This window comes from Henckelia pumila, chromosome 2, assembly GCF_033568475.1.
Source record: "Henckelia pumila isolate YLH828 chromosome 2, ASM3356847v2, whole genome shotgun sequence".
Classification (NCBI taxonomy): domain Eukaryota; kingdom Viridiplantae; phylum Streptophyta; class Magnoliopsida; order Lamiales; family Gesneriaceae; genus Henckelia; species Henckelia pumila.
In genome coordinates, this window is record NC_133121.1 from 44,293,580 (window position 1) to 44,318,392 (window position 24,813).

The following is a 24,813-nucleotide window of genomic DNA, read 5'->3' on the forward strand; positions in this document are numbered from 1 at the left end:
AGAACGATCATATTCGAATTTTTCTACTTTTTCTCGGAAAACAAAGATGGTTACTGAAGCATGGATGAAGTTTTATGAAGATGGTGTTGAAGATAAGATCAGTGCTTTAGAGGCAAAGATCAAAGCTCTTCAAGAGTTTCCTTTTCCCCTTCCTCGTTATGAGGATAGAAGACTGGAGAAATATAAGAAAAGACTTGGTGACTCCAAGTATGATAATGTCTTCAGTGACGAAGACATTCTACTGTTGAAGTCTTTGAAGAAGCTTCAAATAATAAGATGGATTACTACTTCCTCTGTGTATCACGATATAGCAACTGAGGAGTTGTATTTGGCCATGGGCTTTTGGGAGTCGACTGCAATATGGGAAATTGAAATAGCAAGGGGTTATTTGTAGAGATTTATGTATGAGTTTTTCTCAATAGTTTTGCTCCCTTTAAATTGTGTTAAGTGTCTTACTATTCTTCTTAATCGTTATCAAACATATGTTAACAAGTTGGTGCAGTGATATGTTAAAAAAATGCTATGAGTGAACGCAAAATTACCTTATCAATGAATTACTAATAAAAGTAAAAGGTAATAAATACATAAATAGATAAAAGTTTGAAAGGAAAGTGGCTTAGTCTGTTTAAGAGATTCAGTTGAGGTTCTCATCAGTTGAGCTATCTCAACTGATATTCCCCCTCACTTCAAGACTCTTCTTCTAAATTGATAATGATCATTTGATCACTTTTGGTTGAGCTAAACTGGACTTTCTTATATTGTCCAAGTTAAACTGTCAGTTTAGCTGATATGTGCTAAACTGTTCATATGTCTTTTATTCCTGCAAACACAAAATCAAACTTGACTATGTTACGCATTTTTCGTGGGTCATCAAGTGATTAAAAATTTAGGAATCCATACCTGAATCATTTTAACGGATCGATTTTTGTATGGATCCCACAAAGTTTGCGATTTGTGCGTTGTGTGCTTGTGAAATGAGTAATATGCATTTGACCATGAGTGATGTGTTCGTAAGTGTGCTGGACGTTTAGTGTGAGTTTTTAACTTGCCTTTATAATGAGTTATTCTATTCCACTTTGAATCTTGCCATTGGTAGGTTTTGTAGTTGCGACGTTCTATTGTTGAGATGTGCTCAGTTTGACTTGATTCACAGTCTTGTTTATGAGAGTTCTCCTACATATATCCAACTCTGAATTTTTGAACATTGATGCATTCTCTAACAGTTTATCACTCTGTCGAATCGGATTTTCTTGTGTATCTTCTAAGCTGGACTTGATGAAATGAATATACTTTCATTTTCTCTTCTCTAGTCTAGATTGATTTTCAACCATAGCAGACTTGCAGTTTATGTCACTGAAACCTAGACCAGTTTTGTCTCCATTAGGCTTCTGTGACTCTTGTAGTTCATTTAACAGTACTGATGACTTATTTCAAATTTGAATTAGCTCAGTAATCCTTAGATTCTCTGATTTCAATTGCTGACTTTTGACTTGTAACTCTTCATTTTTGTTCTAAGTTTTTCAATTTCTTCTTCTAGACTGAGCTTCACAACTGACATTTCCCAATCGGGTTCGATTGAGCAATCTAACAGATTAATTCTCTTAGTTTTAACTTCTTCAAGTGCTAAGCAAAGTCTTTGATACTAATTTGTCATATCATGCAGTACTCCAGTTAACTCTTCTTGTGTGAATATTTCAAAGTCAAAATCAAATACTTGCATACTTGTACTTTGCAGATCAGACTCTTGTTCCTTCTCCTGGAAGGTAGTCTGCTCACTAAGAGCCATAAGACAACTTTCTTCTTTTTCATTTTCAAAGTTTGCAAGTTTGTCTGATTTGCAGGATTCAGTAAAAGTATCAATCAATTCACTCCTTCTCTCATCAGTTTTTATCCCGTCTTCGCCTAACTTGATTATCTGCTGCCAAATGCTCTTAGATGTAGAACAAGTTTCTATGGTTTTGGTAGTGAAAATTTTCATGGTGGTGTTCTAGAAGCTTTTGGAGAGATCCCAAATGTAGTCATTTGAATGCGTTCAGAAAAAAGAAAGAACATCGCTTTGATACCACTTGATAGGATCGGTTGAGGGGGAGTCACTGTAGCGGTTTACCCTACTAGCTTTTACAAGTTGAGTTCAGTTGAGGTTAGTAAACTGAACTCTTTATTTCTCGTGTGTCTATGTTGATTAACAAACAAAGTATGTGCGAAAAATGCCAATCAACTGATTATAACAGGATTCAAATAGTTAATCAGTTTCGTGAGTGTGTGGAAATGGTAAACTGAAAGTTAAGTAACACAAGGGATATTTATGGATGTTCGGAGATTTCAATCACTCCTACGTCACCCCCTCTTCCACATCGAAAAGATTCACTCTAAAAGATTTTGACAGTTACAAGAAATTTTTAAAAGCTCGATCCAAGACTGACTGCTTCTTATCAAAACGATAGTGTTTTCACAGAACACTCAACCGACGTATTACAAAGTTTTTAACTCAATAAAACTTTGCACAGATTGATCCTACACTTGATCAGAATAATCCTTTATGTGTGTGCTCAATCAATTGACTATCACAATTATGGGACCCCGGGACTCGCCTAATAAAATACCATAATTAAATAATTACAGCATTTGAAATAAGCAGCGTTGCGTAATAAATTTTTTTTCATATATATACACGGACTCCGTTCACAGGTCCGTGCATAGGTCCGTGCATTAACCTGTAGCCAAAAAACAAAAGCTTCAAGGTACACGGACCCCGTGCCACCTCCGTGTCAAGGTCCGTGCCCAAGATTTCAAAATATGGAAGTTTCTGCCTCAACTCCACACCACACGGACCCCGTGCACGGATGTTGGCACGGGGTCCGTGCCCTGCTTATTTCAAAAATTACACAATCCAGAAGGTTACATGGACCCAAGCACGGAGGCATGTACAGGGTTCATGCCCTGCAATGAAAATTGTCCCAAAAAGCTTTCAGTACTGAATTTAAAAACCATAACAACAACACATGATTTAACTTACCTAAATACATGTTCTAACATCCAACACAATATCATCTATCAATCTCTAGACTATGCACAAGCGATAAAAAACATATGTTGATCATATACAACTCGACATGATTCAAACGGTAAGTTTAGGACAACAACTCCAAACAACCCAGAGCTCCACGTAGTTCTAAACTTTTCCCAATCTCATGGCCTCCTATAACTTGGCCCTAAATCACCTTTTGCAATGTACACACACAAAAACAAAGCAACAGCCGGATAAACCATTATGTATAAAACTTAGTATGAAACAACGGAACATGTAATGAATCAAATATATCAAGAATCATGCATTTAAAATATAAACAACAACTATGAAATGCAATGGACAATGGACAAGGCTATCAAGAATCAAGGCTTAATATATGACAACGGCTTAGATGCTAAAACACATCAACTCATCATCAGGCTACAAACTCATCACTGATGCTATACCGAAGTCTAAATATCAATGCTACAATCTCATCATTGATACTTGATATCAAAGATAATAACTCATCGACGATATCATGGCAAGGCTAGAAGAATGGTTAGGCTCAAAATGCACAACGAGATGACATAATACACAATCACCTCATACAAGGCCTAACAAACATGACATGCAACTCAATGAATGCCAAACAATACATAAAAACATGTAAGATGGAACAATGTGTGATTTGAAGGGATCGAGAAGTCAAACTCGTCTCGATTCTTATTCCCCAAGTTGATCATCGTCAAATCATACCTTTTTCTAATAATGAGCTAGATAAATCCTCAAGCTACAAAAGATAAAAGCTCTTATCACAATTCTGTTCAACTTCAATTCAATTCGCAAGGTTTAAAACTCACAACCTTGATCAACTACTTCTTGGTTCAAAGCTGGAACTTCTCGAGTGCGTCAAACTTCACCACAAATCTGAAATGAACTGTAAATATGCTACAAACATCAACAATACATTCAACTATAACACAGCTCAATCAATCTAATTCAAACTCTATCAGATTCTTGAACCGGCGGCGTAATGGTTGAAAGAGTGGGTGCCCGGTGAGCCAACTTGTGGCTAAGGGCTTTTATGACTCTATGTATAAACAATCTTTTGTTTAATATAATTTACACTTTTATAATGGCATTTACTTTATCTTTTATCATATTATTATGTTGTGACATACTATAAGATGTTTAGATGAAGACCTTGAATATACTATAGTGTATGTAAGATGTGGTAGCACATGGGGATGGCTATCATGAAACACATCTTAAAGTCACTGTATATTCTAAACAGTTCCTAGTCAATTGAGCCGTCCGTTAATAAGGATAAGGATCGCTCGAGATTGAGACTAGCGTTTGCGATGCCGAGTACCACGTTTCATTGGTATGGAACATAGAGATGTTCAAAGCATGCAAATGGATATTCATATGATGAATGATTGAACTACCCTATCCGGACTTTCCAAGTGGTTATCACTTATCGAGTGGATAAAGTCCGCGGTTTTGGTTGTACACCATTAGTCCTTACTACTTGAAACATCATTGAGACTCTATATGCTAGTACTTTACTTTTACTCGTTTACCGACTTTATTGGGGTCATCAGGTGTCGGGATTGGATACAGTTACGACACATATAGGAGTCGATGCTTTGTTGTCAAGGATTCACCACATACTTGCGAGTGTGGATATCCTATGCAATCTGAGGAGATATTAGTGTGACGAATCTCTGGCCAGAGTACATGATGTGTTTTAGGTTACTTGGTTTCCTAGTAGCACATGCGATGTCACTATTTGATCTTCAAGATGTATTGCATAGTTATCGAATCTCGAACGACTCTCGATTTACCAATGGTTGTTGATTCGATCGGGATATATGGATGAAGGGACCGTACTGTATGCTAACCAAAATCTATTGGTTCTTGCAGGCACTATCAGTGATACTTAGGAAATCATGGGGCGATGTTGCTAGGCGCTCTTACCATGATTCGATGGGCAAGTCGGAAATTGTTGTTCCGAGTCACAAGGAGTTGTGAGCCCACGACTAGCTGTATCCCTGAACCATTGAGGGTCATACAAGTAATGGATTTCTAATCCCCGTTGAGATAATTAAATTTAAAGAGTTAAATTTAGTGAATAAAGAAGTGAGACTTCTTATTTAAAAGTAGAGGGAGTAAGATTTCCTAAAATGACATAGTGATGGACATTTTTGGAAACCACTGAATTCGGATTCAGAAAATTTATCTTGACTTTAAAAGATGCAGAAATGGTTTCTGTGCACATTGGTGGAATTTGTTTATCAATCTGAGTCACGATGAATTTTATATTAATTTCTGAACATGCGGGCTTTGCTTGTCAGGCTTGAACTTATGACTAATGGGCCGCATAAGGCGGCCCAGCAGCCTGGCGGCGGGGCCAGGGCAAATGTTGCCCTAGCCCAGTGCGCAACTGGGCCGCAGGTGGCGGCCCAGTGGCCCAGCAGCTGGGCTAGGGCAACTGTTGCCCTAGCCCAGCGCTCGGCTGGGCCGAAAGCTAGGCTGGGCTATGGCCCAGCCTAGCAGGGCAGGGCGGGCTGCCCGGGATTGTCCCGGGCAGCCCCAAAAATTAAATTTAAATTTTTTTATTATTTTATAATTTTAGAAATTATAAATTTTAGACCAATTGGAAATTGTTTGGATTAGTCCATGAGGCAATGGGTCAAAATTGTTTGAGCCCAAAATTTTAAGAAAATTAATTTTTGGATAAATTCTGAATTTTGGAAATTTTTAAATTTAATCCAATAAATTAAATCTTTAATTAATAATTTTGGTACAATTGATAATAAAATATGATTTTATGTATAAAATTGGATTTTAAATTTAAAATATGATTTTATGGATAAATTAGATAAAATATGATTTTGTATATAAAATAAGATTTTATATGTGAAATATGATTTTATCTATTTAAATTTATTGCCACTGCATGTTATCCAATTAAATTAATTTGGAATTAAATATTATTGGATAAGGATGATCGATTGCCATGACCAATATTATAGGTGTATGTTAGGTTGTTTACATTTGGTTTTATTATTGATTGTTGGGTTTTATTAATGGGCCTGGTTATGGCCCAAATTTGATTTTATCATTTGTAATAAAAGTGGGCCTGGTTTATGGCCCGTTCCCACCCCTATAATGTATCCCTTTATTTGTCATAGTAATTTATTGTAAATTCACTAGAAATAGTGGGAGATTTTGAAGATGGAGGTGGGACCAGCAAGCAATGATAAAGACTGAAGAAATGTAAATTGGAAGCACAATGTAATAGGATTGCATTGCATACTTGCATATCACCTAGGATTGGACTTAGACTCGTGATTGGCAACCACGGGTCGATTAGTAATGGAATCGATCATCCTAAAATATAATATATGATATTATCGTTGTATGCATGTTTAGACTAAATTGTATGAATCCCGCAAGCATACAAATTTTAAATGATGAGACAAATTTTCAAAATTAAAATCCCTCATTTTAAATATGATTTAAAATTGATATCAAGATAAATAAAGAAAATTTAAATATTGTTTAAATGTTCCTACCTTCCATCAACGATCAATGTATGAGATGCTACCCGCGGATACGGTCCGACTCATATTATTGGGGGGGCCCGTTCGTCGGAAAGCTGTACATTGGATCGACACATGTTGTAAGTTGGATGGAACTCCCATGGGATTGGCTCATATCATTGGGGATCCACATGGCAATCGTCCATCACAACTTAATATTGATGGGTCATCTTGACATGTCACAATAAACGGCGTCATATTATTGGGCCCTTATTGGACATGACGTAAAAAACATGGAGGTTGCTTTGGAAGCAATTGGGCTCTACCTTTTGAAAATTATGGTTGGCTGATATTATTCGGGACTATAGTTTGTCAGTTGGACTCCATGTTCCCACTAAATAAAATGTTTCTTGTTTTCACTAGAGGGTAGTAAAATCGTTAAAATAGTGGGAGTGAGATTCATAAAATAAATTTTGCCTATTTTATGTCTTAGTAAATTAATTAAACAATCACTGATTATTGTCTGTTTCTTTTCAGTATTTCATTAATATGATTTCGCGCAATCCACTATTCTCTATTCTCGAACAAAACAAACTGACTGACGCAAACTATACGGAATGGTTCCGTAAGTTGAAGATTGTCTTGACCTCGGAGAAGATGTTCTACGTGTTAGAAAAATCTCCTCCGAAGGAAGCACCAGCTGATATAAGTCCGGAAGAGTTGACCAAACTTGATAAATGGTGGGACCATGATATCAAGGCCAAATGCTATATGCAAGCTTCGATATCTGATGAACTCCAGAGGCGATTTGAGGATACCGTGAATGCTGCTGACATTCACGTACAACTCAAGGAACTTTTTGGGGCTCAATCGAGAGCTGAAAGGTTCGCTACTGTAAAAGAGTTAATGACGTGTCGCATGCGTGAAGGGACTTCGGTCCGTGATCATGGGGTACGCGTGATTTGGCTCATTCAGAAGTTGGTAACGCTTGAATTGGTATTGGAGCATGAACTCAATGTGGACTTATTACTTCTCTCTATTCCTTCATCGTTTGATGGTTTTGTGGTGAATTTCAATATGAACAAGATAGAGGCCTCCCTTGAAGAGATGGTCAATATGCTTGTAACTTATGAAGCCACTTTAAAGAAGGATAAACCGGTTCTCTTGGTGGGCTCCTATTCTTCTGCTAAGAAGGGGCCAAGTACAAAGGGTAAGAAACGTTCTGCCCCATCCAAGAAAACCGGACCCGAGAAGAAGAACAAGACAAAGTCTTCAAACATGGAAAAGTCCAAGGATGTTTGTCATCACTGCAAGAAACTCGGTCATTGGAAACGTAACTGCAAGGAATATCTAGAGCAGTTGCGAACTGCGAAGGGTATGTTTTATATTGAAATAAATGTTTCACTTAATACTACTTCTTAGGTATTGGATACCGGATGTGGATCTCACATTTGCAATGATTTGCAGGTGATGACAAGAAGTCGCAAGCTTAGAATGGGTGAGACCCAGCTGAGGCTCGGAAATGGTTCTAGAGTTGAAGCCAAAGCTGTGGGAGACGTTTATTTAATTTTGCAGAACGATTTTAAGTTACTTTTGAGAGATGTTTTATTTGTTCCAGACTTGATTAAAAACATTATTTTTGTTTCTATGCTTGATAGAGATGGTTTTTCTTGCAATTTTGTGAATGGGATTTGCAATATTTACAAGAATGAATGTTTGATTGGAAATGGACAACTTGAAAACGATCTATATAACTTAAAATTAAAAGATGTTCCAATAAATTATGTTGATAAACCGGTAACAACTAACAAAAGGAAAAATCGATAGTCAAAATCTGGCAAACCTTTGGCATGCTAGGCTAGGTCATATTTCCTCAAGGAGGATGAACAAGCTAGTAGGAGAGGGCATGTTTGATATGTCTGATATTAACTCTCTACCTACTTGTGAGTCCTGCCTGAAAGAAAAAATGACTAAATCTCCTTTCAAAAGAAAACCTGAGTGTAGTCAAAATCTATTGGATTTGATCCATACGGATGTTTGCGGACCATTTAGTATTGGTACAAAATTTGGTCACACCTACTTCATTACCTTTACTGATGATTATTCTAGGTATGGTTACTTATATTTGATGAAATATAAGTCTGAATCATTTGAAAAGTTCAAAGAATTCAAGGCTGAAGTAGAAAACAAACTAGGTAAGAGGATTAAAGCACTTCGATCGGATCGAGGTGGAGAATACTTGAATACCGAGTTTTTAAGCTATCTAAAAGAGAATGGGATTCTCTCTCAGTGGACTCCTCCTATGACACCTCAGCTTAATGGTGTTTCGGAGCGTCGCAATCAAACTTTGTTGGACATGGTTCGATCCATGATGAGCTTCACTGAGCTCCCACCTTCATTTTGGGGCTATGCTCTTGAAACGGCGGTATTGTTGTTGAACAACGTCCACACTATAGCAGTGAACAAAATACCATACGAGTTATGGAATGGCAAAGCTCCTAAGTATTCGTACTTGAGGATTTGGGGATGTCCTGCTTACGTGAAGCAGACAGTGGGAGATAAGTTGGATAGTCGATCCACCTTATGTTATTTTGTAGGGTATCCGAAGAATTCAATCGGATATTATTTCTATCATCCTACTGAAACAAAAGTGTTTGTTTCAAGGAATGCCACCTTCTTGGAGAAGGAGTTCTTATTGGATAAGAAAGGCAAGATGATGGAACTCGAAGAAATTTGAGAAGAACCCGAGATACAAAATAATGATCCTACACCTCAGGAACCATTGATTGACACGCCTATTACTAGAAGATCCGAGAGGACTTCTAGGCCTCATATTAGATATGGTTTTCTTCTTGAAGGGGATCAAAGTGAACCCGACATTGGATGTGATCCAAGAAACTTCAAGGAAGCAATTTCTGATGCAAATTCGAATTTATGGCTTGAAGCTATGCAGTCGGAAATAGATTCGATGCATACAAACCAAGTTTGGACTTTAGTAGATCCTTCCGATGGAATTGTTCCAATAGGGTGTAAATGGATCTATAAGAGAAAACTTGGGCCTGATGGAAAGGTACTGACCTACAAGGCACGATTGGTGGCAAAAGGTTATACTCAAAGACAAGGAGTTGACTATGATGAAACTTTTTCACCAGTCGCAATGTTCAAGTCCATAAGAATTCTTATTGCCATAGCAGCATGGTATGACTATGAGATATGGCAAATGGATGTGAAGACTGCATTTCTTAATGGAAACATTAAGGAAGAAATCTATATGATGCAGCCCGAGGGATTCACATCCATGGGAAGCGAGCATAAGGTATGCAAGCTTCAGAGATCGATCTATGGTCTCAAACAAGCATCAAGAAGTTGGAACCAGAAATTTGATGAAACAATAAAGGATTTTGGTTTCATCAAGAACCCGGAGGAACCGTGCGTGTACAAGAAAGTAGTTAAGGATGCTGTGACATTCTTAGTACTTTATGTTGATGACATCTTACTCATTGGGAATGATGTAGGGATGTTGCAGTCAACAAAGATATGGTTATCAGGTAGATTCTCGATGAAGTATTTGGGTGAGGCGTCCTATATTCTAGGGATACAGATCTATAGAGATAGATCTAAGAGAATGATAGGACTTACTCAAGCTACCTATATCGACACTATATTGAAAAGGTTTTCAATGGATGAGTCCAAGAGAGGACATCTACCTATGTGTCATGGAGTCTCTCTATCCAAGTCTATGTGTCCCAAGACTGACGAAGAGATAGAGAAAATGACACACATACCATATGCGTCAGCCATAGGGAGTATCATGTATGGGATGATATCTACCAGACCGGATGTGGCATTTGCTCTAAGTGTCACGAGCAGATATCAAGCCAATCCCGGTCAAATGCATTGGAAAGCCGTGAAGGATATTCTTAAGTACTTGAGAAGAACTAAGAATGTATTCATGGTTTATGGAGGAAGAGAACTGAAATTGGAAGGCTATACCGACTCTAGCTTCCAAAGTGATGGATGACTCGAAGTCAACCTCTGGATTTGTGTTCATGCTCAATGGGGGTGCTGTCTCTTGGAAGAGTTCCAAGCAGGACACCACAGTGGATTCCACCACTGAGGCAGAATACATTGCGGCATCAGCTGCTGCTAAAGAGGCCGTTTGGATGAGGAATTTCGTCCAAGAGTTGGGCGTTATTCCTGAAGCTGTTGGTCCAGTCCCGGTGTACTGTGACAACACGGGTGCCGTTGCTCAGGCAAAGGAACCAAGGTCTCATCAAAGATCCAAACACGTACTGAGGAAATACTACATCATCCGGGAGATCGTGGAAAGAGGAGACATCACTATCGAGAGAGTGGCCTCTGCAGACAATATCGCTGATCCACTTAATAAGCCCTTGCCAGGACCATTATTTGAAAAACATTGCGAAGCAATGGGACTATGTAGTATGACTAGTTGACTTTAGGGCAAGTGGGAGATTGAAAGAGTGGGTGCCCGGTGAGCCAACTTGTGGCTAAGGGCTTTTATGACTCTATGTATAAACAATCTTTTGTTTAATATAATTTACACTTTTATAATGGCATTTACTTTATCTTTTATAATATTATTATGTTGTGACATACTATAAGATGTTTAGATGAAGACCTTGAATATACTATAGTGTATGTAAGATGTGGTAGCACATGGGGATGGCTATCATGAAACACATCTTAAAGTCACTGTATATTCTAAACAGTTCCTAGTCAATTGAGCCGTCCGTTAATAAGGATAAGGATCGCTCGAGATTAAGACTAGCGTTTGCGATGCCGAGTACCACGTTTCATTGGTATGGAACATAGAGATGTTCAAAGAATGCAAATGGATATTCATATGATGAATGATTGAATTACCCTATCCGGACTTTTCAAGTGGTTATCACTTATCGAGTGGATAAAGTCCGCGGTTTTGGTTGTACACCATTTGTCCTTACTACTTGAAACATCATTGAGACTCTATATGCTAGTACTTTACTTTGACTCGTTTACCGACTTTATTGGGGTCATCAGGTGTCGGGATTGGGTACAGTTATGACACATATAGGAGTCGATGCTTTGTTGTCAAGGATTCACCACATACTTGCGAGTGTGGATATCCTATGCAATCTGAGGAGATATTAGTGTGACGAATCTCTGGCCAGAGTACATGATGTGTTTTAGGTTACTTGGTTTCCTAGTAGCACATGCGATGTCACTATTTGATCTTCAAGATGTATTGCATAGTTATCGAATCTCGAACGACTCTCGATTTACCAATGGTTGTTGATTCGATCGGGATATATGGATGAAGGGACCGTACTGTATGCTAACCAAAATCAATTGGTTCTTGCAGGCACTATCAGTGATACCTAGGGAATCATGGGGCGATGTTGCTAGGCGCTCTTACCATGATTCGATGGGCAAGTCGGAAATTTTTGTTCCGAGTCACAAGGAGTTGTGAGCCCACGGCTAGCTGTATCCCTGAACCATTGAGGGTCACACAAGTAATGGATTTCTAATCCCCGTTGAGATAATTAAATTTAAAGAGTTAAATTTAGTGAATAAAGAAGTGGGACTTCTTATTTAAAAGTAGAGGGAGTAAGATTTCCTAAAATGACATAGTGATGGACATTTTTTGAAACCACTGAATTCGGATTCAGAAAATTTATCTTGACTTTAAAAGATGCAGAAATGGTTTCTGTGCACATTGGTGGAATTGGTTTATCAATCTGAGTCACGATGAATTTTATATTAATTTTTGAACATGCGGGCTTTGCTTGTTAGGCTTGAACTTATGACTAATGGGCCCTAAGCTGTTAGCAGCCCACATTATAAATAAGTTATTGTAGTACAGAAATTATACAACAGAGGTCACAAAATTTTCGAAAACCCTAGTTGTTCTCTCTAGGTGTGGCCGCCCCCTCTTCTCTCTCTGTTCGAAAATTCCAGCCTGTGAATTTCGATTTTGCAGTCTGTTTTAACAGATCAAATCTGTTATTTCTCTTCGTAGAAACTTCTGATAGACTTTCTAGTGCAGTCTATCAGAGGGATTAAATTTCTGTTCGTGGACCTGATTGAAGAATTGTTCGTTCATCAGTTCCTGGGATATACAACAAGAGCAGTTTAATCTGTTGGTGTCCATAATCTTGCTTCAAGATTTTAAGGTAAAATTTATATTGTTTAAATTTTATATTATCAATTTTAATCGTAGGAATTTGATACCCATATGAAATCGTTCCATATAAAATTTTAAAACTTCCGCTGCACCGGGTATTACTTTCTTTTTCGATCCGGAGAACGACCGTGTTCCAACAATGGTATCAAAATCGGTAACCGAAACGGAAATATAACAATGCTATCAATAGTTTCCAATTCAAACCATAACAAATCAACATGTATAGCAGCATATTTCAACATATCAGAACTTGGAACTTTTGAAGATAGGCTGGACAATTCACAATAAATTCAAACGGTATTCGTTCTTTGATCTGACTTTGACATAAGAATACGCATAACTTCGATAACATCAAGATATAAAAATTTATGATTTCTCCCAAAATTCATACATTCAAACCATTCTAAATCTGAAGAATAATTACGTCAAAATGTAGCTCTTGAAGCCGTGATTGCAAATATATATTCAAATCTAAATTCTGACGATCGGATGTCAAAAAATCAATTTTTGGAAGATGGGACTAAGGCGTGGGTTTACTTCTGAAAATTCTAAAATTCCTCTTCTGTTCTCGATGAAGGAAATCTTTGAATATACTAAATATAGTAAGTTTAGCCAAAATTGCAGTTTAGTCCCTGAACTCTTGCATAATTGCAATTCAGTCCTTGGTAAATTCTAAAATTTCCAATGCAGTCCTTTCTTTAAGAATATTTGAATTTATATCTAAATTCCATAAATTCCCAATTTTAAATATTTTCAGGTCATTACAATTCTCCTCCTCTAAGAATTGATTTCATCCTCGAAATCACATGCAATATCAATACAGAAGATAACAGACTGAATAAGAACTGAATGGCTGAAGTAAAAACTCAAGTTAGTGAAATAACTTTGGATATCGTTGTCTCATATCCTGTTCTACCTCCCAGGTTGCTTCTTCAACTCCGTGTCTACTCCACTGCACTTTGACAAGTGAGATGGATTTATTCCTGAGTTGATTTTCCTTGTGATCAAGGATTTGAATAGGTCGTTCAAAGTAACTCAGTGTTTCATCCAGCTCAGCCTCATATGGACGAAGTACATGAGAAACATCTGGCTCATACTTCCTCAGCATAGACACATGAAATACGTCATGAATACCTAATAAAGCTGGAGATAATGCAAGTCGATAGGCAAGATCACCAATCTTTTCAAGAATCTCGTAAGGCACAATAAACCTCGGTGATAGCTTACCTCTCTTTCCGAATCGAACACTGCCTCAAAAAGGAGACATTTTCAGAAATATTCGATCACCCTGTTCAAAGATCAAAGTTCTATGCCTCACATTTGCATATTTGGCTTGTCTATCTTGTGTTGTTCTCATTCTGACTTGTATCAACTTCACTTTATCGGTCATTTCTCTGATCATGCCTGGCCCTATAACTGGTGCTTCAGAAAGATCATCCCAGAATAACGGTGATATGAATTTCCTACCATACAGTGCTTCAAACGGAGCCATTTCAATGCTGGTCTGATAACTGTTGTTGTAAGAAAATTCAATAAGTGGCAAAGATTCTTGCAAACTAGCACCTAAGTCAAGCACTACAACTCTTGTAACGGCCCAAAAATTTATTTACCGAATTAATAGGTAATTGAAATAATTATTGAGTGGATAAAATAATTATTGCGGCCAACTGAGTTACAGAGTGTGTTTATAAAATACGCGTGTCAATTAGTTAATGGGTTTGACTATTTCTGGATATCTGGTAATATTGGCATTTTGAGATAATTATTGGGATATTGGAATTAAAATAATTATTTATGCCGGATAATTTAATTTGGAGAAAATAATCAGTTTGGGTGTCTGTTCAAAGCTTAAGATTGACTCAATTTATTTTTTGAGGAATTTATTGGTCGAGTTGACTGATCATAGTTCACTATTCTAGATAATTTTATAATGTGTTAAATTACATATTGGAGTAAAAGAACACAAGAGCATTGAAATATATCAAACCGGGTAATTTTTGGACCAACATTCTACACATGGTAAGTGATACTCTCTCTCACACACTACACCAAGAATACACACTAGGGCCAAATCGTTTTTGCCATCGCCTTCCGTTCTTTGGTGCTCGGATCGGAAATCCCAACGTTAAATATATAGCTAAGGTCCAGACGATTCCATTGATACCAAGAAATCAAATTTTGGACGGTTAGATCGCCGGAAAAATGAAGAATAACGGACGGGATTTGTTCATCATCTTCTCCGGTAAGATTTTTGAGATTGAAGCTCGTTTTTCTTGGATTTAAAGATGCTAGATGATAGTAAATGATGTGTAGAGCATTTTTCAAGCTTATTGGAGCATTTTCCATCAAAAAATAAGACAATCGGAGCTTGGAAGCTCTCGCCAAAATCGCCTTGTTTTTCTCAGATCTCGGGAGCGTCGGAGCTCCGTTCCTGACGTGGCTTAGTGCATTGGAATCTTTTCGTTGAGATATACAAGCCTGCAAAATTTCATGAATTTTGGAGCTGATTTGCAGATCGCCGCCGTCTTCCCCAATTTTCCCGCGACCTCCGACATGTTAACCATTTTTGACCGGTTTGACGTTATAGATCCAATTATCCAAGTTTCGAGTCGAGATTCTAAACCGTGAAGCGGTGAGAACGCATTAAAGTTCGGAAATTTTTGGTCAAAATTTGACCAGTATTGACTTTTGACCATTGTGTGATTTTTCGTAGATTGGAAGATAGTTGAGGATATATAGAGGCAGAAATCAATAGTTTAGGGATTTGAACTTTCAGAATTGGAAGTTGTGAGATTCTTGAGTCCCGATATATGCAACCGCAACTTTATAAGTTTTTCGTGCGTTTTAAACGCAAAAACATGTTATACCCTTCCTTTCTCACCCATTTAGATCAGTATATTCACTGTTTAATGATTAACATTGTGTTATTGCATTTGTATGTAGATATGGTAGCTCAAGTTTTAATTCATGCATCATTCACGTTTTATGCATTGTGACTTGGTTTTGGATGATTTTTCTATCATGGCTGGGTCTTAGTTGTTGTTCAATGGTTGATGGCTGAGTTAGGTCTCTTTGGGTATTGATTTAAGATTTCTTGAACTAGTGTCGGCTAGGTGAACAGTTGGATGGTTGTAAGGGTGGTCTATCTAGCGGGCAGCTCAGGCAGGGCTCGAGCAAGCGGGTTGTCTGAGTCGGGTCAAGTGTATTAGGGTCATATGTTATGATTTGGGTTCGGATTATTTTATTTTGGGCCGGGTAATTTATTTAAGAGTTTAAGTGTTTAGTTTATTCATTGTGCCAAGTTTGTTATTAGGCCTAAGATGTTCTTTGGGCTTAATTTATTTATTGGGTCTAAAATATTTATTAGGTTTAATTTATTTATTGGGCTTTAGTTGTTTATTTGGCCTAAAGTGTTATTTGGGCTTGAAGGAATTGATTTAGTTATTGAGTCAAGCTTATTGGGCTTAAGATAGTTATTGGGGGCTTAATTTAATAATTGAGCTAAATGTGTTAATGGGCCTAAGTTTTTTAATTTATTTGGTTGGGCTAAGTTCTAAATTAGACTAAGTACTATTGGGCCAATCTAAGTCTGATTCGGTCATTTTAAGTGTGATTGAGATATTCTAAGTATTTTTGGGCTAGTATAAATATTAACGAGTCAGTCTAAGTTTATGGGCTTTAGTTAAGGGGCAGCAATTCGAACTAGTCAGTGGCTAACAAAATAGTCCTTAAATATATATTTAATAGATGTATATGTATATTTTGATATAAGTATGATTTTTATTATGAAAAATGAATTAAATATATATTTACGAGCAAAATTTTAAGAAAAATGATATTTTTAATTTCATGATTCATGCATGTATTTTATGATGAGATAACGGGCATGTAAAGAAAATATTTTTGAGAATTTGATGTGATTTGTAGCACTTATGTTTATGGGCCTACGGATCCCCCAAAGGTTTGGGTGAAGTGGCACTTATGTTTATGAGTCTACGGATCCCCCAAAGATTTGGGTGAAGGGGCATAGGAGGCGTAGGTAAACCCCATAGGTTCGGTGGACCTCGCCGCCACGTACGTTGGTTTTTAGATTGATCAATCGCTTATGATTGCACTTCACTGATATGACCCACAGGAAAAATAATTTTTTTGTTTATGACATGCCAATGCTTATGTTACGTATTATGTTATGATTTAGATTACGACGATGTTTATGTTTAAGATTCAGTATTATGCAATGTTTTCAAGATCATGCATGCATGAGACACTTCAAGATATTTTTATATGATATGTGCTTGCATGCGAACTTATTATGTAGTATTTGCTATAAAGGGTAGAGCATGCTGAGCTTCTAGGCTCATTAGATCTAAATGATGTGCAGGTGAGTTTGATGTTAGTTAGAAGATTGTGGTCCCGACTGGCGGCGATGACCTCTGAGCATCCGTGGCATGCTAGCACACCCGTGACCTTCGCGCTTTTATGTTTCAGTGGTTATGAGATTGTATCAAACTATTTTTCGCATTTTACGTTATTGAATATTGATGTTTCCATATTTTCCTATGTTTAATTGAAATAAGTTGTTATAATTCGATGCATTTGAATTGATGAATTTGGTTTTATAGATATTAATCTTCGGTAGTGGTTTTATGTAGAAAAAGAGAAGAATTGAACAAAAGAGGAGCAAAAAGACAGAAGAAGCGCATCTGCGCATTTGAGAGGAGCAGCTGTGCCTTGGAGCTTTGTTGTTGCGTTGTTGTTGTGCCTTGGAGCAAGGTCTGCGCATGTTGAAGGAAAGAAAAGATGCGCTGCTACGGAGCGCTGTAGATAGATTGGATGTGCGAGTGCGCATGTGGACCGCGCTTGCTGTGCCATAGAAGAGCGCTATCGCGCATGGGAAGCTTAGGAGCAACGCTTGATGCGCCCTTGAAGAGCGCTATCGTGCAAGTAAGAACTCAGTTGTGCTAGGCGTGTAATGCGAGAGAGATTGGAGCAGAGAAATGTCCGCTCGATCAGTAGTTTTTTACCGATCGAGCGGGAAAGTCAAGAAATTCGAGATAAAGAATATCTCGCTCGATCGGTACTTTTTCACGGATCGAGCGGCACGAGTTTGCAGAGTTTTTTAATTTGGATATTCTTTGGCCGATTTAGATATAATCTTTGGAAGATTTGGAGCCTTTAAATACCTCATATAACTCAAAAATATCGATCTTGGGTCATCTTTGGATGGCAGAAAGTTTGAAGAACTCTCTTGGCGGCTCGGTTTCTTCTCTATTTTCATAGATTTAATTTTATTTCATGAAATATTCTAAAGAATTCATGAATATTAGTGGCAAAATTTTAATTCTTGGTTGAGGAAGACGAACCCTTGAATTTATTTATTTGTGAGATTTTGATTTTGATTGTTTAATTTTTATTTGAGTATCAGGAGTTGTTTGAAATTGATTGTCATGCTTGTATGTTTAATTATTGGCTGGCCATCCTATGATTTTATCATACAATCTACTGCTAAATTAGAGTTCAAATCCATAATTATTTGAATCAACTAATTTGCGAAGAAACTACAATTAATAATCGTCCTCTTGTGAGTTTATTAATTTGTAGGAACAAAAATTGACTAGATTAAATACAACCGCTTGTGCTTGTGTTGTCTAGATTCATCAGTCTCACTAGTTTAAATGCTACCATAGGTTTAAATCTTGATCGCTTGTATCTTGGTTGATTTATTGGTAAGTTTAATCTAGAACACTTGTGTCTAATTAACTAAAATTAAGGTGAGATAGGAATTACATTTTCATTGATGAATATAAAAAAATTAATTAATTATTTTTTGATAATCGATGATCGAATGAATGATTTCAAGGGTGTAGTCGACCGATTCCAATGATTGTTTCTCATTGATTTCTTCGTTATAATTTTAATTCTTGCATTCTAGTTGGTAAAATTTATTTTAAGTTGCTTTAAATTTTTAGTAGTTAATTTCAAAACCCAAAACCCCCATTTATTTATTTTTAGTATTTTTAAGAACTCAAGTAAATTTCACCTTCCTCGTGAGAATGGTCCTTACTCTCGCTACTACATGTTTATTTAGTTAATCTGAGTTGGGTTAATTTGGGCGCAACACAACTAAGCGCTACCAAATTTTGGCGCCGTTTAATTTATTTGTGTTCTTGTTTTATTTTTATCTCTATTCTTCCCTCCACCACCCCCCCCCCAACAGTGCTTCTCTGTTTTGTTCATGCATGCAGGTGAATCTTCAGAAGAAGAATTCCCTTACGATTTTGAGATAGACAGAACTTTCCATCGACGGAAGAGGGAAGCTCAAAGGATATTTGAAGAGGAAGAAGAGGTTCCATTCGAAGAACCTAGAGAAGAGATGGCTGCAAACGCAAATCTAAGCTTGGGACAGCTTGAAACTCCTGATATGAATCAGCAGCCCCTATGCATTACCTTCCCTACTTTAGAAGCTAATGTTACTTTTGAGTTGAAATGCGGACTAATTCCTTTACTGCCTTATTTTCATGGTCTCACATGTGAGGATTCTTACAAGCATTTGAGGGAATTCCATGTGGTATGCATGAGTATGAAACCTCATGGAGTGACAGATGAGCAGATCGAACTCTGAGCCTTTTCTTTCTCTTTGAAGAGTGCTGCTAAGGATTGGCTGTATTATTTACCCTCTGGATCCATCACAACCTGGACTGAGATGAAGATGATTTTTCTGTAGAAATATTTCCCAGCTTCTAGAGCAGCAAATATCAGGAAGGAAATAAATGGGATCAAGCAATTTACTAGGGAATCACTTTACGAATACTGGGAACGGTTCAAAAAACTTTGTGCAAGATGTCCGCAACATCAGATAAGTGAAACTTGTTAATTCAATATTGCTATGAAGGTTTGCTACCTCATGTGAAAGAGTGGGTGCCCGGTGAGCCAACTTGTGGCTAAGGGCTTTGATGACTCTTTGTGTAAACAATCTTTTGTTTAATATAATTTACACTTTTATTAATGGCAATGACTTTATCTTTCTTCATATTGTTATATTGTGATATACTATTGTTGTTTTGATAAAGACCTTGAATATACTATAGTGTATGTAAGATGTGGTAGAACATGGGGATGTCTATCATGAAACACATCTTATAGTCACTGTATATTCTAAACTGTTCCTAGTCGATTGAGCCGTCCGATAATAAGGATAAGGATCGCTCGAGTTTGAGACTAGCATTTGCGATGCGGAGTACCACGTTTCATTTGTAAGGAACATAGAGATGTTCGAAGCATGCAAATGGATATTCATATGATGAATGATCGAACTACCCTATCCGGACTTTCCAAGTGGTTATCACTTATCGAGTGGATAAAGTCCGCGGTTTTGGTTGTACACCATTAGTCCTTACTACTTGAAACATCATTGAGACTCTATATGCTAGTACTGTGCTTTGACTCGTTTACCGACTCTATTGGGGTCATCAGGTGTCGGGATTGGGTACAGTTACAACACATATAGGAGTCGATGCTTTGTTGTCAAGGATTCACCACATACTTGCGAGTGTGGATATCCTATGCGATCTGAGGAGATATTAGTGTGACGAATCTCTGGCCAGAGTACATGATGTGATTTAAGAAATGGTTTCTTAGTAGCACATGCGATGTCACTATTTTATCTTCAAGATGTATTGCATAGTTATCGAATCTCGAACGACTCTCGATATACCAATGGTTGTTGATTCGATCGGGATATATGGATGAAGGGACCGTACTGCACGCTAACCAAAATCTATTGGTTCTTGTAGGCACTATCAGTGATACCTAGGGAATCATGGGGCGATGTTGCTAGGCGCTCTTACCATGATTCGATGGGCAAGTCGAAAATTGTTGTTCCGAGTCACAAGGAGTTGTGAGCCCACGGCTAGCTGTATCCCTGAACCATTGAGGGTCACACAGTGTAATGAATTTTTAATCCCCGTTGAGATAGTTAAATTTAAAAAGTTAAATTTAATGAACAAAGAAGTTGGACTTCTTAATTATGAGTAGAGGAGTAAGATTTCCTAAAATGACATAGGGATGGACATTTTTGGAAACCACTGAATTCGGATTCAGAAAAATTTATCTTGACTTTAAAAGGTGCAGAAATGGTTTCTGTGCACATTGGTGAAATCGGTTTATCAATCGGAGTCATGATGAATTTTATATTAATTTTTGAACGTGCGGGCTTTGCTTGTCGGGCTTGAACTTATGACTAATGGGCCCTAAGCTGTTAGCGGCCTACATTATAAATAAGTTATTGCAGTACAGAAATTACACACAACAGGTCACAATTTTCGAAAACTTAAGTATTTTCTATCAATAGTGGCCGCCCCCTCCCTCTCTCTGCTCGAAAAACCCAGCCTGTGAATTTTGAATTTGCAGTCTGGTTTAACGGATCAAATTCGTTAATTCTCTTCGTAGAAACTTCTGATAGATTTTCTAGTGCAATCTATCAGAGGGATTAAATATCCGTTCGTGGACCTGATTGAAGAACAGTTCGTCCATCAGTTCCAGGGATATACAACAAGAGCAGAGAAATCTGTTGGTGTCCAAAATCTCGATTCGAGATTAAAGGTAAAAATTTTATAATTGTTATTTAATTTTTACACACACAATTTAATCGTAAGGTTGATACCTATTATGGAATCGTTCCATACAAAAATTTTAAACTTCCGCTGCACCAGGTATCAATCCTAATTGATCTGATCGCCGCGTTCTCCAACAGTGGTATCAGAGCCAGGTTGCTCAGATCAAGCGATTAAATTAATCGATTGTACAAAAAGTTTTAGGCCTCGGTTTTTTGAAACAAAATAAATATTTTAAAAAAAAAAAAAAAATTTCGGGCAAAAACCCGGGCAGCGCACGGCGCTGCACAGGGCGGCGCACGACGCTGCGCAGGGCAGCGCTCTGATCGCTGCCCAGGGCAGCGATCGTCGCTGCCCTAGGGGCAGCCGGGCTGCCCGGCCCGATCCCATTAGGGCGCGGGCAGCCCGGGAATGTCCCGGGCGGCCCGCGGGAAAAATTATTTTTTAATTTTTAAATTAAATTTTAATATGTTAAAATTCTATTTTTGGTCCGATCGAAAATTGTTTTTGATTGGTCCACGAGGCGTCGGATCGAATTGTTCGAGTCCGAAAATTTTAAAATTGATTTTTGGATATATTTGAATTTTTGGAAAATTTAAATATTTTATCCGTTAAATTGAATTTTGAAATTAATTATTTTTGGTACAATTGATGATAAGATATGATCTTATGGATATATTGAGTAAAATATGATTTTATGTATAAAATTGGATTTTATAGATAAAATATGATTTTATTTGATAAAAAGATAAAATATGATTTTGTATGTAAAATAAGATTTTATGTATGAAATATGATTTTATCCTTTTAAATTTAAATTGCCATTGCATGTTATCCAATAAATTAATTTTGAATTAAATGTTATTGGATAAGGATGATCGATTGACATGACCAATTTTGTAGGTGTATGTTAGGAATTTACATTTGTTTTTATTGTTGTTGGTTTTATTAATGGGCCTGGTTTATGGCCCAATATGAATGTCATATGTAATAAAAGTGGGATTGGTTTATGGCCCGTTCTCACCCCTTGAAAATGTATCCCCTACTTGTCATTGTTATTTATTGTAAATACATTAGATTTTGTGGGAGATCAAGATTTGAAGATGGAGGTGGGCCCAGCAGACAATAAAGACAGAAGAAATGTAAATTGGAAGCTCAATGTAATAGGATTGCATTGCATACTGCATATTACCTAGGATTGGACTAAGACTCGTGATTGGCAACCACGGGTCGATTAGAAATGGAATCGATCATCCTATATAATATGTGATATTATAGTTGTATGCATGTTTTAGATAAAATTGTGTGAATCCGGCAAGCATACAAAAAAATTTAAAAATGATGAGACAAATTTTTAAAATTAAAATCCCTCATTTTAAATATGATTTAAAATTGATATCAAGATAAATAAAGGAAATTTAAATATTGTTTAAATGTTCCTACCTTCCATCAACGATCAATGTATGAGATGCTACCCGCGGATACGGTCCGGCTCATATTATTGGGGGGGCCCGTTCGTCGGAAAGCTGTACATTGGATCGACACATGTTGTAAGTTGGGTGGAACTCCCATGGGATTGGCTCATATTATTGGGGGATCCATATGGCGACCGTCCATCACAACTTAATATTGATGGGTCATCTTGACATGTCACAATAAACGGCGTCATATTATTGGGCCCTTATTGGACATGAGGTAAAAACGTGGAGGTTGCTTTGGAAGCAATTGGGCTCTACCTTTTGAAAATTATGGTTGGCTGATATTATTCGGGACCATAAGTTTGTCAATTGGACTCCATGTTCTCACTAAGGAAAACAGTTTCCCGTTTTCACTAGAGGGTAGTGAAATCGTTAAAATAGTGGGAGTGAGATTCATAAAATAAATTTCGCCTATTTTATGTCTTAGTAAATTAATTAAACAATCATCGATAATTGTCTGTTTCATCTCAGTAATCCACATGTTTCTATTCTCCAACAAAACAAACTTATTGGCGCAAACAATACAGAATGATTCCATAAGTTAAGATTGTCCTAAGTTCGGAAAAGATTTTCTAAGTGTTAGAAAAGGCTTCTCCGAAAAACAGCCCCGACTGATGTAACTGCCGAAAGGTTGGCCGAACTAGAGAAATGGTTGGACCATGATCTCAAGGCCAAATGTTACATGCAAAATTGGACAAGTCTAAACAAGTTTGCCATCACTGCAAGAAACCCGGTCATTGGAAACGTAAATGCAAGGAATACCTCGAGCTGTTGCGAACTGCAAAGGGTATGTTTTACATTAAAATAAATGTTTTTCTTAATAATACTTCTTGGGTATTGGATACCAGATGTAGATCTCATATTTGCAATGAGTAGCAAATGATGACAAGAAGTAATAGGCTATGGATGGGTGAGACCCAGTCAAGGCTCGGGAATGGTTCCAGAGATAAATCCAAAGCTATAGGAGACATTTATTTTTGCAGAACAATTTTAAGTTTTTTGAGAGATGTTTTATTTGTTCCAGATTTGATTAAAAACATTATTTCTGTTTCAATGCTTGATAGAGATGGTTATTCTTGCAATTTTGTGAATGAGATTTGCAATATTTACAAGAATGAATGTTTGATTGGAAATGGACAACTTGAAAACGATCTATATAACTTAAAACTAAAAGACGTTCCAATAAATTATGTTGATAAACCGGCAACAACAAACAAAAGGAAAATCGATAGCCAAAACCCGGCAAACCTTTGGCATGCTAGGCTAGGTCATATTTCCTCAAGGAGGATGAACAAGCTAGTGGGAGAGGGCATGTTTGATATGTCTGATATTAACTCTCTACCTACTTGTGAATCCTTCCTAAAAGGAAAAATGACTAAATCTCCTTTTAAGGGAAAACCTGAGCGTAGTCAAAATCTGTTGGATTTGATCCATATAGATGTTTGTGGGCCATTTAGAGTTGGTACTCAATATGGCCACACCTACTTCATTACCTTTACTGATGATTATTCTAGGTATGGGTATTTATATTTAATGAAATATAAGTCTGAAGCATTTGAAAAGTTCAAAGAATTCAAAGCTGAAGTAGAAAATAAGCTAGGTAAAAGTATTAAAGCACTTCGATCGGATCGAGGTGGAGAATACTTGAGTACCGAGTTTTTGGACTATCTAAAAGAGAATGAGATTCTTTCTCAGTGGACTCCTCATATGACACCACAGCTTAATGGTGTATCGGAGCGTCGTAATCGAACTTTGTTGGACATGGTTCGGTCCATGATGAGCTTCACTGAGCTTCCACCATCGTTTTGGGGCTATGCGCTTGAAACGGCGGTATTGTTGTTGAACAACGTCCACACTAAAGCAGTGGACAAAACACCATACGAGTTATGGAATGGCAAAGCTCCTAAGTATTCGTAGTTGAGGATTTGGGGATGTCCTGCTTACGTGAAGCGGACAGTGGGAGATAAGTTGGATA